Consider the following 27,735-nt stretch of genomic DNA (forward strand, 5'->3'; position numbering starts at 1 on the left):
CCGATGAACATAATCAAGTCCCGTCCTACATTTTTTCTTGTTTGAGAAGCCGTTAGGGGCCATTCACACAGAACGCGTTTTTGCTTTGAAGAATGCGAGACTCGGGCAGCGGAATGCGGAAAAAGTGTTTTTTAAAAGTTGAACTGATTTTAACTTGAGCGCCGCGTTTTTAGAATGCCGTGTCATGTGAGAGACGGGAGCGCAACGGTCATACAGGTCTGTCTAACGTGTTTACAATGGAAAAGTAGCGCGTTGGAATAAAAAAAACGCGTTCTGTGTGAATGGCCCCTAACGGCTTCTCAAACAAGAAAAAATGTAGGACGGGACTTGATTATGTTCATCGGGAATCGATCGGATTGTTGTGGTTTGCCATTGCCGTGCATATGAATGACGGGTTGCCCCATCCTCGAACAAGCCATTATACATGGCAATAGGGAAGAAAAGACTATCGTAACTTCATTTCGACTTTAAATACTCAAGCTCGTTAAAGCAGGATTGCCATTTTTTTTGACACACACCATCCCCAATGACATCAGTGCACTTCCAGCATTCTCTGACACAATGTACAGTTTTATTATGTAATTTATATCTATAGTTTGAATGTCTAGTGGTCTTTTCAGTTGTAAAATACACTTTAAAAATCCGTAAAAGTAGGGCACAATGTATTGTATTGATTTGATTTTTTACAGGTGTTTTACCCGTATTTCGAATTTTGAACTTCGTTGCGTTGTGTTTTAGGGTTAACGTAAATGTCTGTAAAATTACTGGATAATGTCCTGGTAACTTTCTGCCAGTACATTATTCATTATTTTTTTATCATTTATTTATTTATTTATTTATTTATACAGTGTAGACTCCAATTTCTAGATATTTTGGATTTAAAACCATGATAGGATAAAAAAAGATTTTGTGTATTTTGTAAGACCCTGGACTGGAGAATGTTTCCTCTTATTTCATGTTCTGAAGAAAGACATCCATTAAGATGTTTGCAAAAAAAATCATAATGGATGTTTTAAAGTTTTCAAACTGGATAAAATGTACCCTGCAGTTCACCTCAGATTAGTGCATACTGTACTATGAGTTTTTTTTTTTTTTTTTTTTACCATGGAAATTAACTCCATTTACAACAAAGTTCAACTCAACTTTTACTTCAGATTTTACCCCAGAGTTCACCTCAAAGATGTTTAGTGCAGTCTTCAGAGTTTACTTCAGATTTACCAGAAATATACAGCAGATATTTACCAATCTACTTCAGATTTTTTTTGAGATTTTACCAATTTTTTGCTTGCAAATTTAGCACATTTTTTTATCGAAATGGGAAATATATATTGGTTTATATTTGACTGACTGGCTTACATTATTCTAATTTGTAAATCACTGTGGATAAGTGTGTGCTAAATGAGTAATTGTTAATATAATGAAATGCATTATCATCCTGTCTAGGAAGGTCTGTGCCAACTGCTGGTCCAGTGATAGGATTTAGCAGATATCGGTTACAAGGCGGCCTTGGCAATGTCATTCTCTTCTGGACAACAGAGAATGTGCTGCCATCAACTCAACCCTTGACACCATCATGATCCTGCCCATTATTGACTAAACAGACAAAAAGTTGACCTCTATGGAACTCAACGAGGTCATTCACTGCTTGTATTCAGCCACAGTCCCAGGTAATGACAGCATCTTGCTGGAGCTGATTAAACGCTGTCAGAGTTCATAATTTTACCTTCTACATGAGGTCATCACTTTGTGACGCTTGTCGGAAAGCTTCAAATCATGCGGTTCATGAGTAAGGATGAGTAATGTCTCCTGATCTCAATCATCTTGGGATCATCTTCTCAATTCCTCGAGTCTGAGGGGGAAAATGTGGAGGATTTTGAAGGATATATGGGCTGGTCTTCATTTTGCTGGATTTGTGTGGCATCTCAAGGGCTGGTGTATAGATTATTGTTGGGCAGTGCATTCCAAAATCATTTGATTGTTTTTGTTTTCATGTCATACACTCTCCTAAATCTGAAGATTTGGATCACCGTGTCAGCCTTCAGTTTAGTAATTATTGTGGATATGTGGTTGTGATTTCATACTTATTACTTATACCAAAAAAGTGTAAAAATCCCTTTAGATTGAAATGACTGTACAACTTTCGTTTAAAATCAGAGTAGTGACTGCATACTCATAACGCGAGTTGTAGATTCTTCACTGCGTTCGCAAGAAGCCTTTCTGACAGTTTGTAATGCTTCGTGGAAGATGTGTAGAAGACCTGGTAACTGAGTCTCAATAATTAAGATTTACTGGTGGAAATGTGGCCTCTCTGTAGATAAGAGAGCGCTAGTTACGTACAACTCCGCTGAATCACCTGTGAGTTCACACACACACACACACTCACTCTCTCTCTCTCTCTCTCTCTCTCTCTCACACACACACACACACACACACACACACACACACACACACACACACACACACACACACACACACGTTTGTTTTTGTGAATTGTGGGGACATTCCATTGGTGTAATTGTTTTTATACTGTACAAACCGTATTTTCTATTGCCCTACACCAACCCTACACCTAAACATACCCATCACAGGAAACTGTGCACATTTTTACTTTCTCAAAAAAAAAACTCATTCTGTACGATTTCTAAGCCTTTTGAAAAATGGGGACATGGGGTAATGTCATCATAAGTCACCCTCTTCTTGTAATACCTATGTCATACCCATATCATTATACAAATTTGTGTCCTGATGTCACAAAAACGTGCACACTATCTCTCTCTCACACACACACACACACATAGTATACCTACCTATTTATTACATTATTGCAGTGTAATGTTTTACAGCAATTCAGAATTAAATATTTTAAAGTGGAATAAATGGAAAAACTGGCAGCTCATTTGTAAATGCTGATCACTGAAAAGGACCAAAACACTCAAGGTTAAATGTGTAGTTCTGTTATTAATATACTTTTCTCCTAATCATTTGTAGGTTGATTCCCTGAAAAGTGGCATCGGTGTGTGTTTGGGGCAGGGCTATCAGTTTCGACCAATGACAGAGAGAATACAGATAATTGGATTTACGAAAGCACAACTGGACACCCCCGTCTGAAATTCTTGGTAAATATTTCTACACATTTGTCCCAAATGACAGTGTCATTTCCCATGTATGTCCTTAAAGCACATAATTTTAAATTCATGCTTGATACCTGAAAAGTTACATTTAATACTTCTGACTCAAATCTAACCTCATAGATTATGTCCCTGGGTGAATGTAAGTAAAGTGGGCCACTTTTTGTTAAACATAATTTAGATACATAGATGTTTTTTTCTTTTCTTTTATTTATTACTTTTGTTAACTTTAGGGTCCTGCTATAATATTTCAATTTGAATACAGTTGATATAATGTGTTATTTGCGAGGTATATACCAATAAACATTTTGAGGTCATGCTCTTCTGACAAATTTCTTTTCAGGTAAAGTGGGCCAACTGGTCTGGTAAAGTGAGCCATCCATGATTTATCAAAAATTATCCTGTATATTAATTAAAACACATGATTTATTAACAAACATATTCAACAACATATTTAACCAACCTAAAAGCATATAGCCTAGGCTATGAGTAAAATTTATCAGTTCACTCAATGCATGTGTAAAATTCAAAACAACTGAAAGAAAATGTTGTGTTGACATTAAATTTGATTAAATTGGAATATCAGTATATTCACAAATCAGAATATGGATGAAAATGAATTCTACAACATATTAAAAATGGGACTACAACACATGCAACAACAAATGGACTAACAAAAATTGAATGAGGAACATTTAAAATGGTAACCATATTGTAAATCATTTTTTTTTCTATGTTTTCTCTAAACACTTTAAATTAACTTAAATTGTGTCCGTATTTTAAAATAGTATATTCTGCATCTACATTTTGCTCCTCTCATCCTTTCTTCACTCCACATATTGAACTTAATGAATCGTCTCACTTTTATGCTCTTTGTTTTATTTCTTCCATTTCTTGTCTTGAATTTCCTAATGACACACTCGCTTCTGTTTTCTAAAAAGTAGATTATACATGTCAGCTATAAAATAATCAATGAATGTCAGTTTATTTAATGCATTTGAATATAATTACTGAAGGTTAAAGGTTGCCCACTTTACCTGAATCAGATTATATATTATATTGCATAAGCCGTGTATCATGAGTTTGTTCATTTAATAGTATTTTTCCACAGAAAGCGAAAGTGATGTAGGCTAGAGTCTCATGAAGTAAGTGGGGATTCTCAACAAATTCCAACACAAGTGATCACAGGAGGCGCATTTGTACGGAGCCCCTAAAGGGACGTGTGGTGGGAAAAAAAATTAGGAAGGAAGGAAATTTTAAGTGCTGGTGGAAATAAAATTGGATTTTTTTTTCAAATCTTTTCCCTCGCAAAACTTTTGCCTTCCCCTGAGAAACTTTGCGTTCCCTTGCAAAGATATTTGCATTAAAGGTGCTAAAGAGGATCTTTTCGTCGACTGAGAAACCAAAGACTGTTACTGAGTTTTTGAAATGAGCGCATGTGTAAGAACAACCCCCCTCCTTCGAAGGAACGCCTCCCAAAACTCGTAAACACTCGAGTGTTTACCACCGGCATTCGCTGTGTTGTGTTAGTGGATTCATTATGTCGGACTCACCGCAGGTGACTCATAATCTGCAGTTGTTACTCCTGTCTCCTGACAAAAACATTGCACGCGGCGCCTGTCGAGTGTGGAAAGTTACTGGAGCGCACAGCCGCGCTCGTCTCTCACAAGGAACGTCACGGCAGTGATTGACAAGCCAGAGGGCCAATCGTTTACGCGATGATCGCGTAAACGATTGGCTGATGTTTTTAAGGCCCTACCTCATGCACAGATGATGTATATTAATATTATTCCTTTCAATGCACCTAATAAATAGTCTTTTATCAGTTAGTAAAGACAGTTTCAAGTAATATTGCAAAAATGTATAAAACAAAACATCCTCTTTAGCACCTTTAAGTGTTGTAGTACCTAACCAGCAGGAGTATGAACTGAATTTGGTGACAGTACAGTGTGTTACAGTGAAGTTATTGAGTATTTTTCATAATATAAAATGAGCAAAAGGGTTTTGGGTTTTGCACTTTTCAGACGGTCCCTTCAGACATGTATCTCCGCCGCCGCCTGCTCATAGAGACCAATTTATTATAAAGCATATTTGAGGAAAATTGGGTTGTTGTAGCTTGTTGTCTAGGTTACTATGATTGGAAGTAGCTGCATTTGTGTTTTAACGTTTAGCTCACGAGTTATTAATCCGGGAAGCTCGAATCTGTGAATATATTGCCAGCTTTACTGAATTGCTTGACATAAGCACTGACTGCATTTCTTTATATTTGAGTCCAATAAGTTCAAACTCTAAGAGCTGCGCATTATTTGTGTGCATTATTAACGTATGTTACTAACTGAAACACTACTGTCAGCCAGCGGGACATTAAAGATGAAGTGTTTGTCCGAGCTCACAGCAAGGGAACGATTATAACTTTGCGAGGAAGCGCAAACATCTTTGCGTGGGAACACAAAAGTTTTGCGAGGGAACACAAAGTTTCTTGGGGGAACGCAAAAGTTTTGCGAGCGAACGCAAAAGATTTGAAAAAAAAATTTCCTCCCATCCCAAATTTTTTTTTGCACCAGCACTTAAAATTTCCTTCCTTCCTAATTTTTTTTCCACCACCACGTCCCTTTAGGGGCTCCGTACATTTGAAACGCATGTTATGGTGTAATGTGTCTTGGCTAACCACTTGTGGTCGGATCACCCAAAAAAAATCTTAATACCAAGTAGAAACAGGACTTCTCCCACACTCGCTTGATTTCCAGAATATTGTCATTTGTGGACATCAGAGATCCACTGACCAGAACTTCTGGGAGAGGTGGGATGTCTGCAAAGCATTTTACATTATTTGCCACCACCTAAATTATACTGACAGCTACTAAGGCTACTTAAAGATCTCATTCTATATTTTTACAGTATGATTATCAATATGTTGCATGTTATTTCAAACTATGGTTTCCATTGCAAACTCTTCTAAGTAATTCTCCCTGAATATTTCTCAAATTTGATTTTTCTGAGAGCAGTTCACACATAAAACTCTGCATGCAATGCAATTATCATGGAATAATGTCAAGCTTTACAATCCACCCCTGAGCAGATCTATGATAAAAGTTGTTTTTATATAGGCCTAGTGAAGATATGAATTATTTTAAGTGCAAGTTGCGTCACAATTCTCTCTCCCTCTATGCGTCCTCTGCTGTGTGTAGTCATACGCCAGCTAACGACCCGACAACCGCGAAAACAAACAGCAGTAAGATGGCCGACTCCCGCGCGCGGCATGAATATCTGACATTCGTTTGTTCCGTCGCCGTCGCTCCGAGCGACAGAGGCCAATTACTGCAGCAGCCGCGTGACCTTTAGCATGCAGATGAGCCGCGCAGCGCTCGTGTGTGTGTGTGTGGCCGGTAAACATTAACGGGAACGGAAGAGCGGAGCCATAATGACGCGCGGATCGTTAGAGGCTCGTTAGGAAGCACGAGACGGAGGATATTAAAGAGCAGTTAAGAGCAAAACGCAGACACACACATACACACCTTTCTACAGTACTCGCGCACACACATTTCACCTGTCTAACGCACTCGCGTGCACTTTACTTCACTCTTAAAAGGTTCTTTATTGGCATCTATAAAGAACCTTTAACATCCATGGAACCTTTTCATTCCATTAAAATGTTCTTTAAATTAAGAAAAAATGGTTCTTTTAAGAGTTCTAAACTGAAAGGTTCTTTGTAGAACCAAAAATAGTTCTTCTATGGCGTCTGTGAGAAAACCCTCTTTTGAAACCTTTTTTTTTAAAGTGTTAAACACATTTGAGTAATGTGAGGACACATACACACATTTCACATTTCTAATATACAAAAACAAATACTTCATGCATCTAACAAAAACATACACATTTATACAACTTGTCTCCTATATGGACGTAAAAGCTGTCCGATACATAACATATAGACACTTTACCTGTCATTCACACACTCTGCAATTCACCTGTCCAACATAGACAAAGTTCCCTGTCTCTCACACACACTTTACCTGTCTAATGTGCACAGACACCCACAATTCACCTGTCCAACACGTGCGCGCTCACACGCACACACACATATAGAGCGACGCAAGTTGTGTGTGTGTGAGCGCAGCGCTGCCGGGGTCTTTCAGCACGCTGGCATTAGTATTCACAGACAGCACTTCCCTTCAGTGCCTGAATTAATTTTCCACCATGCGTGTGTGTGTGTGTGTATCGCATCACAGAGAGCGCGAGCGAGAGACAGTGTGTGGTGATCTCCCTGAGTCTCAGGCCTCTTTTCCTGTTATTTTATTGCGATTTAAATACTTCACTTGTCTAATGCATGTAATCTGACTAATCAGTGCAGGAAATTGCCCACAGTCTGTTTCTAAAGAGGAAACCGCTCTGCGCCGAGACCGCCACAGAGAGAGAGACGGAAATCAGTCTGTGAGAAGAACCAAGATTGAGCGTGTGCGTGCGTGCGTGTGGTATTTGTATTCCTTCCACGTTCTCCGCAGCACACCGGATAATTCCACTTTTTCCTCTTATTTTGATATATGCAGCTCCTGAGTCAGCGTGCGCCTGCGAGGACGTGCTTTTATTGCATGCGCTCTCTCTCGCTCTCTCACTTTTCTGTCGGATGAATAATATGCCGTCCAGGGGGCCCTTGTGCCGTACAGACAGGAACGAGAGAGAGAGGGAGATTGCCAGTTCGTCTGTTTCCCTGCACGCAGTTTTTTTTGCCCCCGCATGTGTGTGCGTTTGATTGAAGACCTCCGGCGTATCCGCACACCGCTGGCTAATTAATTGATCGATTCGGCACGTGCAGAGGGCCTGCCGTCTCGTTCGGCGCGAGAGACGCTCTTGCTAATTGAGATTCCGTGTTCGTGCGTGCTAAACATTTGGAAAGGTCTCTCTCTCTTGTTTATCCCATAAACAAATGCAAAACGTTCCTCCTTGTTGCGCTACAAACTAATGAAGTCACGCAAATGCTCTTTTAAAAATGTTCTTTCAGGGAAAGGAAGTGCTTTTTTCTTGTACTTTCCCTGTGTCTTTCTCTCTCTTCCAGACTAAGAGCGGTTTCCCGCTGGGATGTTTTTGAGAGAGGCAGAGCCGGTAATTTCAGCGCAGCAGACAATGCGATCCGCAGGCGTTTCTTTCCTTCGACATGCGGATTCTGTTCTCTCTTCCTCTCGTGTTTTCCTCCTCGTTCTCCCTGCCATTCCTGTCCATCCTCCTTCCTGCGCATACCCCCCGCTGTCTCTCTCTCTCTTTGTGTCTAGGATGAAAGCTCGGAATCACAAAAGTGTTTATACCGTGCACGGAACACCTGGCCTCAGATCTGCGTTTAAAGTCGCAAAGTGTCTTTCCCACATCACACGGCTGAGATTATCAGTCAGCATGTGCGTGCATTTGGTATGCATGAGTGAGCGGCCTGTCAAAGACAAGCCCCACGTCGCAAGAAACACAAACCATTTGTATGACCCCTTCACCTCTGAATACCGCCTCCGAGAGCCACGCGCACACACACACACACACACGCACATGCCCCAGGGGAGAAGGTACGTTCATTAAACAGTCTGGTTACGCCAACGGTAATGCGGCGTAGATGGAGGGGAAGGGGGTTGGGGCGGTAGTTGGGGCAATTAGAAGGAAAATTGAATATGAGTCATCGCGCTGCCACACAGGGGCTTAAACTCTTCAACCGTCATATAGGAAATTACCTGTCTGAGAGGGCGTGACTGTTATGTTAATTTGTGTACGATAAACATAAAACCAGATGTATATTATATTTACGTTTCTTTTTTAAATGTACCCTTATTTGTTTAACGGACACCAAAGCAGTTTATTTTGTAGCAGTATGTATTATATACAATAATTTAACAAAATAATATTACTCCAAGTTTATATGTAGCTAGCACTTAATTTTTACAATTTATATTTATTCTAGGGCTGGGAAGCGATAAACATTTTTAATCTAATTAATTACATGATGTGGCGATTAATTAATCGCAAATTTATCATGCATCAAATTTGGCTGAGAAATGATCCCCAAAAGATAATTTGAAGTCATTATTGTGTAAAGCATCAAATAGACATTACAAAAAGTAGATTCAGAAAGAAATATTTTATTTGATTCAACATAGAATTTATTACACAAACTTTTGGACCATGAGGATGAGCAAATGATTCATTTGGGGTGAACTATATCTTGATTTTTATTCATTTATTTATTTTTATAAATATAGAAATATGAAATTGAAAGTAAACATATGGTCAACTGATGTTTTATGAATCATTTTCTTAGAGAAGTTAATTTACTGAAGGCTACCAAAAAAGCTAGATTACTATGTTTATTAAATTAATTCACAATATCTGCACATTTACTATTAATGTGGGGGGGGGGGCGACACGTCACGCAGGCAAAATAGCCCCGTATGACAGATCACTTTTATTTAGTTTTTCCTTGTTTATTTAGTTATTTCCTTGTCAAAAACACATGTAAAACGGTGACTTCATGCTTTCACCATCCTGATTATTTGTATTCAGTGTTTCTTACAAAGTGACATTGCCAACTACAGGCCTGGCATGCATAATACAGCGCTTTAGTCATTTTCATTGATCCATGTGAACAGTGATCATTTTGACAGTGGTGTCATCTTTATGTGAAACTTTTCTTTAAAAATGCAAAAAAAAATATTTTCTGTTTTTAGTACATCTTTGATGTGTAAAGTACCTTTATTCATGTAGAAGTTTCATTTAGACATTTAATATATTTTTACATACAAACCCAATTCCAAAAAAGTTGTGACACTGTACAAATTGTGAATAAAAACAGAATGCAATTATGTGGAAGTTTCAAATTTCAATATTTTATTCAGAATACAACATAGATGACATATCAAATGTTTAAACTGAGAAAATGTATCATTTTAAGGGAAAAATCAGTTGATTTTAAATTTCATGGCATCAACACATCTCAAAAAAGTTGGGACAAGGCCATGTTTACCACTGTGTGGCATCCCCTCTTCTTTTTATAACAGTCTGCAAACGTCTGGGGACTGAGGAGACAATTTGCTCAAGTTTAGGAATAGGAATGTTGTCCCATTCTTGTCTAATACAGGCTTCTAGTTGCTCAGCTGTCTTAGGTCTTCTTTGTCGCATCTTCCTCTTTATGATGCGCCAAATGTTTTCTAAGGGTGAAAGATCTGGACTGCAGGCTGGCGATTTCGGGACCCGGATCCGACTTCTACGCAGCCATGATGGTGTAATTGATGCAGTATGTGGTCTGGCATTGTCATGTTGGAAAATGCAAGGTCTTCCCTGAAAGAGATGACATCTAGATGGGAGCATATGTTGTTCTAGAACTTGGATATACCTTTCAGCATTGATGGTGCCTTTCCAGATGTGTAAGCTGCCCATGCCACACGCACTCATACAACCCCATACCATCAGAGATGCAGGCTTCTGAACTGAGCGCTGATAACAACTTGGGTTGTCCTTGTCCTCTTTAGTCCGGATGACATGGTGTCCCAGTTTTCCAAAAAGAACTTCAAATTTAGATTTTCTGACCACAGAACAGTTTTCGACTTTGCCACAGTCCATTTTAAATGAGCCTTGGCCCAGAGAAAACGCCTGCGCTTCTGGATCATGTTTAGATATGGCTTCTTTTTTGACCTATGGAGTTTTAGCTGGCAACGGCGAATGGCACGGTGGATTGTGTTCACCGACAATGTTTTCTGGAAGTATTCCTGAGCCCATGTTGTGATTTCCATTACAGTAGCATTCCTGTAAGTGATGCAGTGCCATCTAAGGACCCGAAGATCACGGGCATCCAGTATGGTTTTCCGGCCTTGACCCTTACGCACAGAGATTGTTCCAGATTCTCTGAATCTTTGGATGACATCATGCACTGTAGATGATGATAACTTCAAACTCTTTGCAGTTTTTCTCTGAAAAACTCCTTTCTGATATTGCTCCACTATTTTTTGCTGCAGCATTGGGGGAATTGGTGATCCTCTGTCCATCTTGACTTCTGAGAGACACTGCCACTGTGAGAGGCTCTTTTTATACCCAATCATGTTGCCAATTGACCTAATAAGTTGCAAATTGGTCCTCCAGCTGTTCCTTATATGTACATTTAACTTTTCCAGCCTCTTATTGCTACCTGTCCCAACTTTTTTGGAATGTGTAGCTCTCATGAATCCAAAATGAGCCAAAATTTGGCATGACATTTCAAAATGTCTCACTTTCAAAATTTGATATGTTATCTATATTCTATTGTGAATAAAATATAAGTTTATGAGATTTGTAAATTATTGCATTCCTTTTTTATTCACAATTTGTACAGTGTCCCAACTTTTTTGGAATCGGGTTTGTATTTTCTGTTGTATTGTTGTACTATATTCAACAAAGTTACTGTAAGTTCATTTGTAGCAAGTGCTTCCTGTGTATGAAAATATATACGTATACATATTTTGTGTTGCAGTTCTTTTTGAAGCGTTTATGTATGATAAACAAAAGGTGATGCATATTGTTTACATTTCTTATTTGTACATTTATAAATTTACCTTTTAACCAGTCGTTTTAGTTTTTATCCAATCCACTATTTTTTTCTGTTTCTCTGTTATGCATTTAGTACCATAAACAACTATATACAAGAAAGCTAGAAATGTAAACCTATAGAAACTTAAAGGGTTCTGTCAGACGTTTCATATATAGAACCTTTTAGAGGTTCCATTTTGGGATCATTATATAGATGTAGTTTTATATATAGTTTTAATTAATTTGTTTTAATCTTTTTTTACAATTTTAATAAAATTTTACAACTTAAACAGCTCGTAAACATACTTTATCACTCAGAAAAAATTAAATAACCCATTAAACATGCTATCATTTAAGACATTTCTTTTTATATAGAACCTTTTTGGCCTAAAGGGTTCTTTAAAATTGAGTCAAGAACACTGGGGTTCTCTCTCTCTCTCTCTCTCTCTCTCTCTCTCTCTGTGTGTGTGTGTGTGCGTGTGTGGTAGTTCTGTCTGCTCTTGCCCAGCAAGTTCATGGTGCGTAACACACCCCGGCAACCTCTGCAGCGGCCGGCGCACCTCTTTCATCTCCCATAATGCCCCTCTCTGATCCTCTGCCCGCTAGCGCTCACAGGGAGGGGCTGTCAGCCACGGCTGATTAGAGTGTGTATGTGTGTGCGTGTCGGGGAGGGAGGGACTCTATTTTAGACTCCAGAGATCGGCCAATTAATTTCTTCATTCATGTCTGATTGCTTTGCTCCAGCGTAACGTACAATTATTGTATTTGCCACTCAGGAGTAGCACTCCATGGCCTGGACACACACACCTCAATTCAAAGAGGTGTATACATCCACACACACACATATTAAGTAATTTGAGCACATGGTTTGGCTTTCGATTCACAGCAAATCAGAGGTGAATGCAAACATTACCTGTCTCTGTGTTTATATTGTTTGAAGGTTCATTGATGAACATAAATGGGTGAAATATGTACATTCACATTCTGGCTGTATTGTTTCCATGAAGAACTTCTGCCACCTTGAATTTGCTTCCCACCAACATAAATGCACATTTACATGTACATAATTGTCTAGACGTTACTATAGACAAGAAAAGGTTTAAGTTAACAGGAACATTTTGTTGTTGTTTTCTCCTTCATTATGTTTTAATGTGCCCCTATTAAGTTATTGTAAAGGCTCCTAATTTTGTTTTGGAGTCTCCTACATCAGGTTTACATGCATCCAAAAAACACTTTAATTTTCTCATTATATATGTTGTAGCATCACCTCTTTTCTCACAGTGTCTGAAATGGTTCGATAAAGAATTCAGTCTCTCTAAACCCCTCCTTTCCAAGAGCCTACACTGCTCTGATTGGTCAGATGACCCAGTCTGTTGTGATTGGTCTACCGCTTACAGTGCATGTCAGAAAATAAACGTCCATTACCATATCTGAATTTCAGCTCTGGATCTTCCTCAGCACTAGATACACAGTGACTGAACAGTAAAGATGACGTCGTTGTTCACAGGCAACTAATGAAGTCCATAGACTGGCATTATACAAATTTGTTACCAACCACATAGGTTAGTGCAGGAAGTACGACTGGAATTACTGACGACTCGTTTCAGCAGTTCAGAATCGGTTCTTTCTTTTGGGAGACAATAACTTAATTTGTCTACACTTTGATCTTTGAAACTTTGCAGACCTTTTACTTTCACAAAACAGCTTTATAACAGAGTACATGAAAGGTAATATCTGAAAAAGCATAATAGGGGGACTTTTATGTGTAATTTCTAACATTCACCATAGTGTTTTACAGTAACTACCATATCTTTACTTTTGTTTTCATCATACTAATTAATTGTATGTTGTGTATTTTTATGCAGGAAGTTAGTTTGAATGTAGTTTCACCAATACTGGTCATAAACACATAGTCAGATTTTTCTTCAATGAGAGTTTGATTGAGGAAAAGAGCTAGACAGAAAAATACACTCTTAGAAAAAAGGTTTAATGGGGTTCTAAAAGAAAGAATTTTAAAAGAACCCTTTATGCCAAAAAGGTTCTATATTAGGAGAAATGTCTTAAATGAAACATAATACTTTCACATTTATTGGGTTATTACAATTCTTTTATATTCAATTTTCTAGTGCTAAAGTATGTTTACAAGCTGTGTATTCATAAAATTTAGTTAAAATTAAAAGTGAGTAAATTAAAAACAAAAGGAATAACATCCTTAAAATGTTGGGAACTCCTAAAATGTTCTATATATGAAGCACCTTACAGAAGGTTCTACCTTTTCTTCTACGAGTGTAGAGAGACGGGTAAGTCTGAAATGGGCCGCCAGGCTTTGAAATTTGAGGGGTGAGGCAGAAAATGTAAGGAAAGAGAAGGTACAAAGACCACAAGAGAGAAAAAGGCATAAAGAAGCAGGGAAAAAACACGACAGGGGAAAAACGTGTGCGATTATGTGAGTACAGGAGAGCCAGATCACAGACAAGCCCACTCTACATTCAGCCCGAGCAATTAGAGACCCACGACCACAGACGAGAAAAAGAGAAAATTACACTTCCTCATTATTCAAATCACTTCTTAGAAAATGAGGCACGTCGCTCTCCTTCTCTCTCTCCTTATCTCTTTTCTTCCCTCTCTTCTGTGCATGGCGGTGTTTGCGTTCACTCTCTCTTTCTGCGAAGATAAGCCCTCCGGAAAACGCTGTCATTACCGTCCCTCCTTCGCTCCCCCAGCGGGGTTAAATGATTCTCCTCGCTCTGTCACTCCACTCGTTTCTTTATCTATCACTTTACCAAACCCAAGTGGGATCGATACCCCTATCGACTGCAGGATGCTCTCTACACACCCGACTTCCTGCGGCAGAGAGGAAGAGGAGGGAGGGAGAGGAGGTGAAGGGCCTTTCAGTTGGCGTCACTCAATCGCTCCGTTCTTAGAAATTGGACTTGGAAATGAGGCAGCCAGGAATAATAGCTCTCTCTCCCTGTGCAGTGGCATATTAGTGGAGTTAGGCACTGGAGAAAGCTCTGACAGAAGGATGAGATGTGTTTTGAGACCCGGGTCAGGTTGAACCCCTCTATGATTCCCATTGGTGTGCGCAATTTTCTAAATTTTAAGATGCATGCTTCCGGTGCATCCAAAACTACTGTCTTAGTAGGTACTACATTTAAATTTGAACTTACTTCGTGACCATTAAAAAAGTATGTTCTATGTAGTATAAATGTGTGTAATCTGGACGTACCTCATCCACCATGTTGCTACTGTCACGTGACCTACCAGCATCAGTTGCGTCGCCGGAATCTCACCGGAAGTACTACGTCATGCAGGAACTTTTCATCTACTGTTTTTCGAATATTATGTATTCAGACATACTACTCTTTTGGTGTACTGTTTTTCGCATGCTATATAGTAGAGAAGTAATTGATTTTGGACGCAGCAAGTTTTCCTTCACACCCTTGCAATGAACCATTTCCATTGAAGTCAAAACTTTTTATTACATTGTTGTTGTGTAAACATACCCTTAGTTAACTATAATAACCCTGGTGTAAAGCCAGCCAATTAGATTAGATCTTGCAGTTTTAAAAAAATTCTTGCCTTTTTTGTTTGTGTAACGAAGTTAGTAGTTCAGGGAAGAAGGAGGCGGGAACTGGCGAACGTTTCAAACACTTTAATCCTATAAAATAAACAAACACAAAACGAAAGCAAAGCTGTCGTCGCTCCTCCTTTTATGCTTCCGAGCTCCTCCGTGAGATACGAGACCGGAGCGGCACTGCAGGTAACGCTCATTATCAATCACACCACCGGCCTTGCACAGTTCTCAGCCTCGTCCTGCTTGCCACATACCCCCATCGTCCCTTGCAGGTACCCTCGAGACTGCGCTCTACTACCCCCTCCCACCCTCTAGGGGGACCCGTCACGGTGGCCGCAGCTCCTGGGGGTAAGGACAGATGAAGCGAGAGAAAAGGAGATGGAAGCATCAGGAGCGAAAGAGACGAGAGAGGGGAGAAAGGAAAATTCTTGGTCCGGTTCCCAAAACGCAAGGCCATCCGGTCCTCCACCAGCTGGGTGAACTTGTCCACGATGCCTGGCGGCGGCACTGGATAGCCCTCGGTGGATGGCTCGACACTCCTCCTTCGCCTGGTGAATGGTGACGGCTCCTCTGAGTTCGGGAGGAGTCCCCCGTTTGCTGCTCCTCCCCATCATGGCAGACAGCAGTAGACTCCGGCCTTGGCAATTGGCGATGACTCCTCCGCTCCCTCACAGACGGCAGCCGCCCCTCCACAACCCAGGCGGCCAGCAGCGAGTTCATGCGTCCCCCTGGCAACTCACTCCAGCCCACCGCCTCGAGCGCCCATGGCGGCCGACTCTGCCCAGTCATGCTCGATGCCACCGCTGATTCCTCACTGTGGCGAGGGCTATTAGAGAGCGCGTTCCTCTTTCCTCCTGGGTTTGCACTAGTGTAACGAAGTTAGTAGTTCAGTGAAGAAGGAGGCTGGAACTGGCGAATGTTTCAAACACTTTAATCCTATAAAATAAACAAACTAAAAATGAAAGTAAAAACACAACATAAATAGTCCAGGCCTGGTCCTCTCTTGTCCTTCACTGTCGTCGCTCCTCCTTTTATGCTTCAGAGCTCCTCCGTGAGATATACGAGACCGGTGTGGCGCGCAGGTGACGCTCATTATCAATCACGCCACCGGCCTCGCACTGTTCTCATGGCCGTCAGCCTCGTCCTGCTTGCCACATTTTGCAATATTCATAAGGCGGTTGGAGAATGATTTTCAGGTTGCGACACAAATCAGTTTGATAGATTGGTTTGTAAATATTTTTGAAATGCATGTTGTTTGTTGTAATGCTAGATGTTTTTAATGTGACATTGACATCACAATAGCTTCAGTAGCAAGAGCTTTTTTAGTCTTACCAAGCTATGTTGAAGCTTTCTGGCTTTTTCTTTTTATTCTGCGGTCTTGCAATCTGGTCACCCAGTTTCTGGTCAAAATCTAATGAATTATTCCACCGGACTACACTTGGAATCTCACGGCTTGCTCGCCAAATCCTCCCTCACGACTTTATTTTCTCCACTTTTATATACGTCTAATCCCTATTAGCCTAATTTTCTGTACAAACATGGCGAATCGTAATAGACTAGAGTCCTCTTTTTTATTTAGTTAAAAATGACTAAAGTTTTCGGTTAACACTCTGGGTGTGCCGTCTGAGATATTTCATTGCCCACACACACACACAGAAACCAAACAAACTGCTCACAACAGTATAAAAGCGTTAACCTCGAGCAGACAAAGAGAAATGGAGTGTGCAGCAGAGAAGAGAGAAATCATAAGCGTCTGGGAGATTTACTCGGTGTGTGTGTTTGGTCAGCTCTCTGGCAGTCCTGTTTGATGTGAATCTCCGATCGGGTTTCTTTTCATGTACACACAAATGCAGCTGGCGCACACACTCGTGCATCACCGCAGCTTTGAAGGCAGCAGGTGTGTAGCCCGTCTCTCTCTCTGTCGATCTGTCTCTCTCTCTGGCGGTCCCGGGGCAGGTCACTGTAAAGGTCAGCATGCCGGTGATGGAAAGGGACAGCAGCGTCTGTTGCTGTGGGGATGCGGATGGTGGGGGGAGTTGCCTCCGTTGCCTTGGGGACGGACCAGACACGTTATCAGGTTAATACCACACATTGGAAAGCACAACCTCATCACACACACACACGTGCATGTGCTTGTAGAAAAGCCAAGCGAGTCCTTGTTGCGTTGGTCTTGTGAATGTCTTCCATGTTTTACCTCAAAAGCATTCATTGTGTATCTTTTCACTGTTACATGGAAAATATAAAGCGAAAATGTGTGAATAAGTTTAAGTGGCACCAATTTTCCAAAAATCTTGTGAGTGTCTTAAAAAACTTAATTAGAGACATTTTACCAGCAAAACACACAAATGTTTGAGACTGCATGGTCACATTTATGGGTGTTTCTTGAACTTTGGGTACTTTTGGCCCTGTGGACATTTAGAAACTAAACACACTTCACTAGTTGGTTTAATTTATCCATCAGAGAATACACATGCCTCACAGGAGAATCATTTCGTAATTTCTTTCTGTCATTTCCATCCATTTGTTTAATAACATTTTGTGATGCAAATGACATTTTGAGTGTTTTTGGAATAAAAAATGGCTGACTTTGTTGACTTTCTGAACTAGCATTTTGTGTATCCTCCTAAATGCACACAATTAAATAATATATTCACAATTTTTGCATAATTTGACATTATATTACAATTAAAGGGTTAGTTCACCCAAAAATGAAATTTCTGTCATTAATTACTCACCCTCATGTCGTTCCACACCCGAAAGACCTTCGTTCCTCTTCGGAACACAAATTAAGATATTTTTGATGAAATCCGATGGCTCAGTGAGGCCTCCATTGCCAGCGAGATCATTAACACTTTAAGATGCCCAGAAAGCTACTAAAGACGTATTTAAAACAGTTCATGTGACGACAGTGGTTCAACCTTAATATTATGAAGCGACGAGAATACTTTTTGTGTGGCAAAAAAACAAAACAACTTTAACAATATCTAGTGATGGACGAATTTGAAACACTGCTTCATGAAGCTTCACGAATCTTTTGTTTCAAATCAGTGGTTCGGATCGCGTATCAAATTGCCAAAGTATCGCGATTTTAGTAAATGAAATCAAAAGTCATAAGTGTTTCGAAACGTTTCGAAATTTCAATGGTTCACCATTGGGGGGCATGAGTTTGGCAGTTTGATACGCGCTCCGAACCACTGTAGTCACATGAACTGTTTTAAATATTTAGTAGCTTTCTGAGCATCTGAAAGTGTTAATTGTCTTGCTGCTAATGGAGGCCTCACTGAGCCATCGGATTTCATCAAAAATATCTTAATTTGTGTTCCGAAGAGGAACGAAGGTCTTTCGGGTGTGGAACGACATGAGGTCGAGTAATTAATGACAGAATTTTCATTTTTGGGTGAACTAACCCTTTAAATAGATTACAGCTTGAATGGAATTGATGGACAAAAATTAGGTAAAAAATATTAAAAAATGTTTTTATTAATTTACATACCTCAAACTCATCACTTAAAATTAATTAACACTTGACATTAATAAATAAATAAAAAAATTTTTAAAGAGCTTTATGAATGTTTTTATTTTAAGATTTAAGATAAGTCATTATCACCCAACAAGAGTAAAAAAAAACAAGATATATACATAAAAGGTATTTAAAACGTAGTGAATATAAATGATAAAGACGTGTTAAAAATTTAATTCATTTTTTTTCCTTTTAGGTGCTCGAAGTTGAAAAACGACCCTTCTTTCATGTTGCCGGGCTGATATAATGAGCGCTACTGTGCAAGTCGCTGGATTCAGCAAAGTTTGTGAGGTTGGTGCTTGAAAACCGTTTGATTGGACAAAATTCTGAGTAGTGCAGGATGATGTCATCAAGATATTTGTTTCATTTGCTGTGTTTGGGAAACTTGTTTAAAATCTTACTATTTGTAGCATGGAAAGGCTTCAGCTTTAAATTTTCACTTTATCTCTCTCCCTCTATGTTGCTCTCATTTCGTTCTTGCCGAAGCTCTCAGAAGCTTTTGCGCTCTGCCATTTTTCTATTTCTCATTCTCGTGCTAACCCCGTCTTCCTCTCCTAATCGTTACGCTCTTTATTTTCTCTCTCTCTCTTTCTCACTCTCTCCCTCTAACTCAAATTACACCCATTACGGCCCACTCTAGCTCTCCAGCACCTCTCTCCCTCCCTCTCCACACCTCACTGCAGCAAACACACACACATAAACACACACACACACACACGTTCCATGCAGCTTTTCAAGAAAGGCATCTATTTGTCAGCGTCTGTGCAGAGCTGAGACTGCAGGAGGCCTCCGTTTATAAAACGCACAGCTATCTGTTATACCGTGTGTGTGTGAGGTTGAACATAGAAGAAAAACAACATAGAAACACAAAGAGAGCGAATCTCACCAAACATGTCCGACTCAGAAATTGTTTTTGTTGTAAGATAACGAACGCTGTTTTTAGAACCATTGAGATTAAATTATTTTCATGAAAATGAATAACATTTTCATTACCGTAATGCATCTGGATTTCTAAGTTTCTGAGTTTCATTTTTATTTGTTTTCAATCGTGGTACACGTTAAATGTAAGGTGTCTTTTTATCAACAAAAGTAGGCATTTTGTCTTTAGAGGTTTTATATATATATATATATATATATATATATATATATATATATATATATATATATATATATATATATATATACACACAGTGTTGGGGGTAACGCATTACAAGTAACTTGAGTTACGTAATCAGATTACTTTTTCAAGTAACTAGTAAAGTAACGCATTACTTTTTCAATTTACAACAAAATATCTAAGTTACTTTTTCAAATAAGTAACGCAAGTTACTTTTTTCACATTTATTGACTGACAGATCTCCTGTCCCCATATTGAGGTGAAAAAAAGTGCAAAGATGTTGTGTGCGTTGTGTAAGCATGATGGTTACTGTAGTTTTAGACTAAATGTGAACATGTATTTACTCATCTCATGTGCACAAAAACATTCAGTATTCCTCAAAATGAATAAAAACAGTGAAATGCAATCTCAGGTTTTTGCAAACCTGTAATAATAAACTATATTAAATTACACAAGTATACTTTATGAATTTAATCTCAATTATAAACCAGTGTCTTTGCTGCTGACCTTCAATATACCTAATTCAACCATACTAATAAGCAAAAAATACTTTAGATTAGATTTAGAAATAAGAACTAGAACTTCCTTCTCCTGTATCCTATTTTTCTTTAATCCAGAATGGCAGCACAGCTGAAAGGTTTGTTTGAGCTGCGCCCTATACTGTACAGGTGAATGTATTTCCTTCAGCCTGAGGCTTATTCATTTGACTTTTGGTGTAAAAGGGCCTTTTTGCCAAAAATAGAACTTTTTTGTTGTTATTAAAAAACAAACAAGCAAGCCCAGGTGAGAAAAATGAGAAAAAAAGTAATGTAATGCATGACTTTTCATAAAAAGTAACGAAGTAACGCAATTAGTTACTTTTTTAGGGAGTAACGCAATATTGTAATGCATTACATTTAAAAGTAACTTTCCCCAACACTGTATATATATATATATATATATATATATATATATATATATATATTATTATTATTATTATTATTATTATTATAAAAAGACCTATTAACAAAAGCAACCAGTTTAAACCAGCTAAGACCAGGAAACTATCTTTTCTATCTCTTTGTTTATTTTCAGCAGGAAAATTGACACAATAAATTCAGTATAAAAAATATTACCATGATGTATAAAAACTTTGTAATTTAAATAATATATCACTATTTTTTTTCATTATGGCAATGATAATTACTAATATTTTGCATTTTGGTAATGAGGATTATTTTTTTTACAGCATTTAAGTGTATACAATAGTTTGTAGATTAGCCTCAAAACTAACAAACATGGATTAAAAGCCATAAAACTCATACTGTAAATGCCATGAAAATAATGGCAAAAATCGTAATGCTCCTAAAAATACACTTAATTTTCGTATAATTTTTTTTCTTTTATTTAGCGGTGATATACAATCCATAAATATTCGCCACGGGTATCGTGAGAGGGTTTGTGAGAAATCACCCAAGTTAACCTTGTGTGTTACAAAGAACAGAGAGAAAACTTTTGAATGTGTGTTTGAGGGAAAGAGAGAAGAAGATTAATTGGGTGAGCGGTGAAAAGCTTTCAGCAGAGTCTGCCTCCATTAAGCCGCGCCGCCGTCCACCAATTAGACGGCAAAAAGAACGTAAAAAAATGGACGAGAATAATGACAGAGCGAAAGAGCAGAAAGGATCGGCGGTTTCTTTGTCCTGAGTTTAACCGAATTAAACATCAACAATTATATGAGACAGACAGATTGAGAGGCAGACATCCCGCTGAGGCCACTGCAACAGTAGTAACAATCACGCACAAATGCACACCGAATCACAATGTATCACAGTGTTGACTCACAGAGACTATGCAAGGTTAAAGAAAATATTACCCAGACTACATTAAATTTGGGATCACTTGAAAAGAGGATAAAAAATAGGTTATTGCAACTTTTTGCAATTGTAATTGTTTCTTGATCCCCCGGTTTCACAGACAAGGTTTAAACCTAGTCTCAGACTAAAATACATGTTTGAGCTGTTTTAGCTGACAGGACTCGGGCAGAAATCGGACTGCTAATGAGAGACGAATGCGACACACGTAGTAGCTGCTTCCCCTTCTTCCGGTCAAGCGTATGTGGGGTAAGGCAGCGCTGTTCATCATATTAGATACATTTGTTTGTTGAAAGTTTTTATAATGCTACTCTGTGTTCGCTCAGCGGCTATGAGACATTTGTTGCACACTGCAGTAAGTTAGATCGATATTAGGCATGGCAAAACACGGTACTCGCTGTAAAAAAAAACAAAAAAAAAACGAGATTTAAACAATAAGACTTACAGTGTTGAGCTATATAACATGATTAGTTTTCTGTTGATGAATGTATCCAAACAGTTGCTCACCTGTCTAATAAAACACATTATATATTAAAGCGTCTTTGGTGTTTCCATGGTTCTACAAAATAAAACTGGAAACCGAGGGTAACGCGGGTATGATGTCATTGATAGGCGACGCACGGACATGGTCCGTATCCTGGTTAAAATGGCTTATTTCTCTGGATTTAAACATTCTTGGAAACATTTAGGATAATGTAAGTACACAAGTCAGCAAAACATGGTTCTTGGGGTTTTTGGAAATTTTAATCCAAAAATCTTACATATTGTGCCTTTAAAATATGTCAGTGCCATTGTTTTGTCTTAAGATGCACACCAGTAATTTTTTTTTCTCAGTCACATTTATAAAAGCTACTTAAGGCCTAATCCTGGCTTAATCTAAGCCCTGTCTGTGAAACCAGACTTACATCTCTCAATGTGACTTAGCATCTCACAGTTGCAACTGTATTTCTTTTTTTTTCATAATGTGACTATCTTGCAACTGCGACTATATGTCATATGTCACTTTGTCTCACACTTGCAACTTTATTTCTGGTAATTGTGACTATATTTCACAATGTGACTTTTTATCTTGCCGTTTGCCAAACAGTTGGGAACTTGTTTCTCATAATTGCAATATTTCACAATCTTTATATTTTAAAATTGCAACTTTATTTCTGCCAGTTATGACTGTATTTCACAATAGGATTTTATTTCTTATTTTAAACTCACAATTAGCATTTTATGTTCTATTCAGCCCATATCATGTTAATTAATTTTCTTATTGTTGGGCAATTTATGTTAATATTTAAAGGGGACCTATAATGCCCCTTTTACAAGATATTAAAAAAACACGCTGTTTTTGTGTTTCCCTTTAAATGCAAATGAGCTGCTGCTCCCGGCCCCCTTTCCAGAAGAGGGCAGAGCTTTAACAGTTCACGCTTTGGTTACTCAACGACAAAAAAGCTGGAGAATCTCACGCAGCCAAAATGAGGATTGTCAGTAACGGTGTTCAGCCTTACACTGTTCAAACCAGAGTCGGACACTGATGGAGAGACTCAGGAAGAAGTTACAACTTTTAGAATGAAACTGGACGTTTCTGAATGGTTAGTGGATAAATTTATGTAGTTGCTGTGGAGTTGATTCAACTCATTGACTAGCATGTGCCGTCATGTTAATCTTTTGTGCAAATCCAGCGCTGAATTGACCTTCATTTGTGAAGCAGTCCAGCATAAAAAGACGGCATGGCAACAACACTCTACTACAACAATTCCTCTTTTCTGAAGCAGCCCAACATGGCCTCACTCCCTTGGTTGCGTGTTCTCGGGGGCAGGGTTTATGTAAATTTTGGGGTTTGTGATGTCACCAACCCAGGAAGAAACTCGTTGTAGTCCCTACCAGCCGTTTGTTGTAGTCCTTAAAGGTCCCGTTTTTCGTGGTTTTTTGAAGCTTTGATTGTGTTTATAGTGTGCAATATAACATGTGTTCATGTTTCGCGTGTAAAAAAACACAGTATTTTTCACATAATTTACTTATCTGTATACCGCTGTTTCCACTGTCATAAAAACGGGCTGATGACTTCCTTGTTCTATGAAGTCCCTCCTTCAGAAATACGTAACGAGTTCTGATTGTGCCAGCGGTTCCTGTGTTGTGATTCGACAGCAGCTTAGCGCATCTTGCCCGGAAAGGTCACGGCTCTTACCATAACGTGGAGATGCACGCGCTCAGTGTTATTGTAAACATGTCTTTAATTTTACCCTATCAATTTGAGCCGGAATCAGACCCGGTGATTGGACTGCGGGATGAAAATAACAGCGTTTCGACGACATGGCGACAAACACACTCTACAAACGCAACTCTTGTGTATTCCTGTGGGCGGAGGTTAGTCAAAAAACTGTTTTAGTGACGTCATTAAAGAAGGAAGTAGAGGGATGTAGTCCAAACTGGCCGTTCGATGTAGGCGACTTCTGTTAAATAAAATATCTCGCTTGGCATTGAACTTTGAGCTTTAAAATTTTACAGATTTTATTTATACTCTAACAACAACATTACACACTAACTAAAGTTTGAAACATGGGATCACGAAGAACGGGACCTTTAAAAATCGATTTCTGTAAAAAAATATATCTCCCTTTGCATTGAACATTGAGCGTCATAAACTTTGTTTATGCTCAAACAGCAACATTGCACACTAACTAAAGTTAAAAAAGTGAAATCATAATCAACCACCCCTTTAATCCTTTCATTGTTTGATTTTAAATACATTTATGTTTATTTTCAGATGTTAAATGGTTTGGTTCTGTGTTGGGACACCATTTGATGTAAAACAAGTTGAGAATGACCGTAGTGCTTGCACATCTGCCTATAGGTTGTCAGTTGTAGATTAGTTGAGGTGAATTCACATATAAACATGCACAACACATTGTCAGGACTTACAGATAGCAGACATGACAAAGCGCAGGACGCAAACACAAGTGGGGACACACTTGAACTATTTATCAAAAACCTCTGGTTTCCATGGTTTCCTGTCTTGGCACCTCCACTATTGCATTCAATTGCATTCATAGTTCACTTTTTGGAGCACAAATTTATACATACGCTCTCCAACCAAACATACATTCTTGTTTTTCATACATTTAATGTGGTATTATTACTATGTTTCTTGGACATTTGTCATAGTATTTCATTTTCCATGGTATTTTCTTTCTTTCTTTCTTTCTTTCTTTCTTTCTTTCTTTCTTTCTTTCTTTCTTTCTTTCTTTCTTTCTTTCTTTCTTTCTCAGTGTAGTTTGTCTTGGTTGATAAGTCAACAGATCATTATGAATGTCATAATGGTTCATGAGAGAGAGAGAGTGCCACATCCCAAGCTCTGGTCGACACACACAGACACACACACACACACACACACACACACACACACACACACACACACAAACACTGCGCACCAAATGATCCCAATTTCCAGCAGGACCCCAGTGGCTTCTGAATTTCTTAATTACATTCTTGGTACTGGCTTACGCAAGAGCTCGCACATGCAGTCCCTCAAACTGTGCTCTGTCAGCAAAGGTAACCTCAGCGCTGATCAATACTAAGTCGCTAATTAAACCTCTCTTGCTCCAGCCTCTAGCATTAGCATGAGGAAGTGCTTCAATGAACCGAACGAAGACCGTGCTGTCTCCAACATTACTGAGTTAACGGGGGTCACAGTAAAGGTGCTGCTCCGAGATCAGTTATAAATGTATATTATATAAATTTAAATGTAAATTCCTATATATATATATATATATATATATATATATATATATATATATTTTTTTTTTTTTTTTTTTTTTTAGTAAATGTGTGCATTTAACAAAAATGTGAAAACTATCAATTTTTCTTATTCAAAACTATTGTTAGTATATTGTGAATGATTCAGCATGACAAAAAAAAAAAAACATAGATTTTGTGGAGGAAATGCATTTCATGACAAGCTGGATGGATTTTGTTCACAAAACACATTTCTGTTATCGACAAAATGAAAGGTTTTGTGGTAGTTCAGATGTGTTGGTTTAGTTCAGCTTTGCTGGGTTTAACTGTGTTGGATTGTGTCTGGTTGGCTCAGCTGTGCTAGGGTATGTTGAAGTTTTGTTTGGTTCATGTGGTTCAGTTGAGGTGGTTCAGCTGTTCGGGGTTGGCTCAGTTAAGGCTAAATATGTTGAAGTGTTATAATAATTAGTAGCTTCATTACTGTCCGTGCGTTTGAATCAGGGTGTCATTCTAGCACGGTGTAAATGAGCTGGGCGCTGATGAACCGGCCTTAATTAGACACACACACATACACACGCACACACAAATTTTGTGCGAGTCACAGCTACAAAATGCTTTAATTAGCATGATAATGATCTGTCATTTAGAAACCCAACCCTCTTAACGCACACACAGTGCTGGTATGCTCTTAATGTGTGTGTGTTGAAGTCCTTCTTGCCCTCACATGCTCCAGCACTGCACTTTCCCTTTCCAAGCCCTCATCTTCCTCTGCATTCTCCATCTGTGAGTCATTCTCGAGAGCGTTCTGTCATCTTCTGTACTGCCCAAAGCACTGTCTACAGAAGAGCGAGAGAGAAGGAAGAATGAGAGTAAAAAATTCCCAACAGCAGGAAAATTAGAAGAGGCCACTATAAAATATGAATCTTACACCAGTTCCAGTCCTCAAATCTGATTGGCTAATTGGTAAGTCTTAGTATTAGTCACTGACTCTTTCTGAAGGTTACATTGTTATGCGATTAGGTAACGAATATTGAGTCTTTGTGAGTGAGTGATTGAATCATTCATTCAACCGATTTGTTCAAACACACTGATTCATTCGGGAACTGAAAAAGTGAGTCATCGAAACATTCATTCACCAATTCATGATGGCTGCATCTGAAATTGCATCATTTTCTACTATATAGTAGGAAAAAAAAGTAAATGACAAGAGAAGTATGTCCGAATTCACAATGCTCATAAAATAGTAGGCAAAATATACCCAGATGACCTAATTCTTCCGGTGTGGTGAGAAATCGAGTCCCCCCAGGAATCAGGGTCTCCTTTAGGACCCCGAGTGATCCCATTGGTTCAACGGACTTTTAATGGGATGTTTTTTTTGCCATAATCAAATCATAATCGACCATAATCAAAGCACTCTCTCAATATTCAAAGTGCAAATAAAAACAAATTTTTCTTCAGGCATGATACAAAGCTAAGAGATGGTTACAACTACACATCCCAGCCTAAGATAGCTTTCATATTGGGAGATATCTGCATTCATCAGGGAGCCGCTTTCAAAATATTAAAAACGCGCTTGAATGCGCATTCGCGTTTACTTTCACTTTTGCGATCGTTCGTACTCTGTGAATATGGAGTGGCGACGACCGTTATCTAATTGAATTAAATGGTTTTTATTTCAATAAAAAGCAAAACGACAGTGGAGGCATAATGCAAACGTAGCAGTGGCATATTCTTTTCCAGTTTCACCCTCACACTCTGTCATGGCAATAGCATGAGACCTTGACGAGAAATCTCGTCACATTTTAATCTCGCAAGATCTCGTCACACCCCTATTAGGTATGTTTTTTGCTTCTAATATCTGTTTTCAGTTTATATTATTGCAATACATAGGCATTCGTTTTCAAGCATGTTGTTTGTGCACTTAATGTAATAAATATCATACAATAGTAAAATAGGTTATAATTAGTTAAGACATCATGATAACAACTTTTGAACTTGTTTTGGATGACACTGGCAAGATTCTAAAATGGGCTTACAATGCATGCTTTACTATCCCATGCGGCCATGGGAGAGGATTTATGAATGGCAGTGACGTAACTGACGCTGGTAGGTCACATGGCAATGACATCATTGCAAATGTAGTATGTACAGATTACATTCATGCCACACACACTCATACCATATAGATCATACCGTTTTAGTCGGGTGCAAAGTAATTACTTATTCAAAATAAGTACCTACTCATGAGGGTTTTTTTCGGATGCAGCCACATATTCAGGGAATGAACA

At 38.7% G+C, this 27,735-nt stretch overlaps 1 long non-coding RNA gene across 4 annotated transcripts in view; it reads left to right on the plus strand.

The window, feature by feature from the left end:
- The window catches only part of LOC125263660, a 106,083-nt gene that overhangs the window by 56,274 nt on the left and 22,074 nt on the right, over positions 1 to 27,735 (plus strand). For 3 of the 4 annotated variants that reach the window (XR_007183868.1, XR_007183866.1, XR_007183865.1), the window contains exons 3-5: positions 1,444 to 1,667; positions 2,989 to 3,116; positions 18,951 to 19,045. This is a non-coding gene — a long non-coding RNA (uncharacterized LOC125263660). Of the gene's footprint in view, positions 1 to 1,443; positions 1,668 to 2,988; positions 3,117 to 13,016; positions 17,312 to 18,950; positions 19,046 to 27,735 lie in introns of those variants that run through there. The other variant, XR_007183867.1, reaches the window with a different exon arrangement.

This window comes from Megalobrama amblycephala, linkage group LG2 (genome assembly GCF_018812025.1).
Source record: "Megalobrama amblycephala isolate DHTTF-2021 linkage group LG2, ASM1881202v1, whole genome shotgun sequence".
NCBI classification, from domain to species: Eukaryota; Metazoa; Chordata; class Actinopteri; order Cypriniformes; family Xenocyprididae; genus Megalobrama; species Megalobrama amblycephala.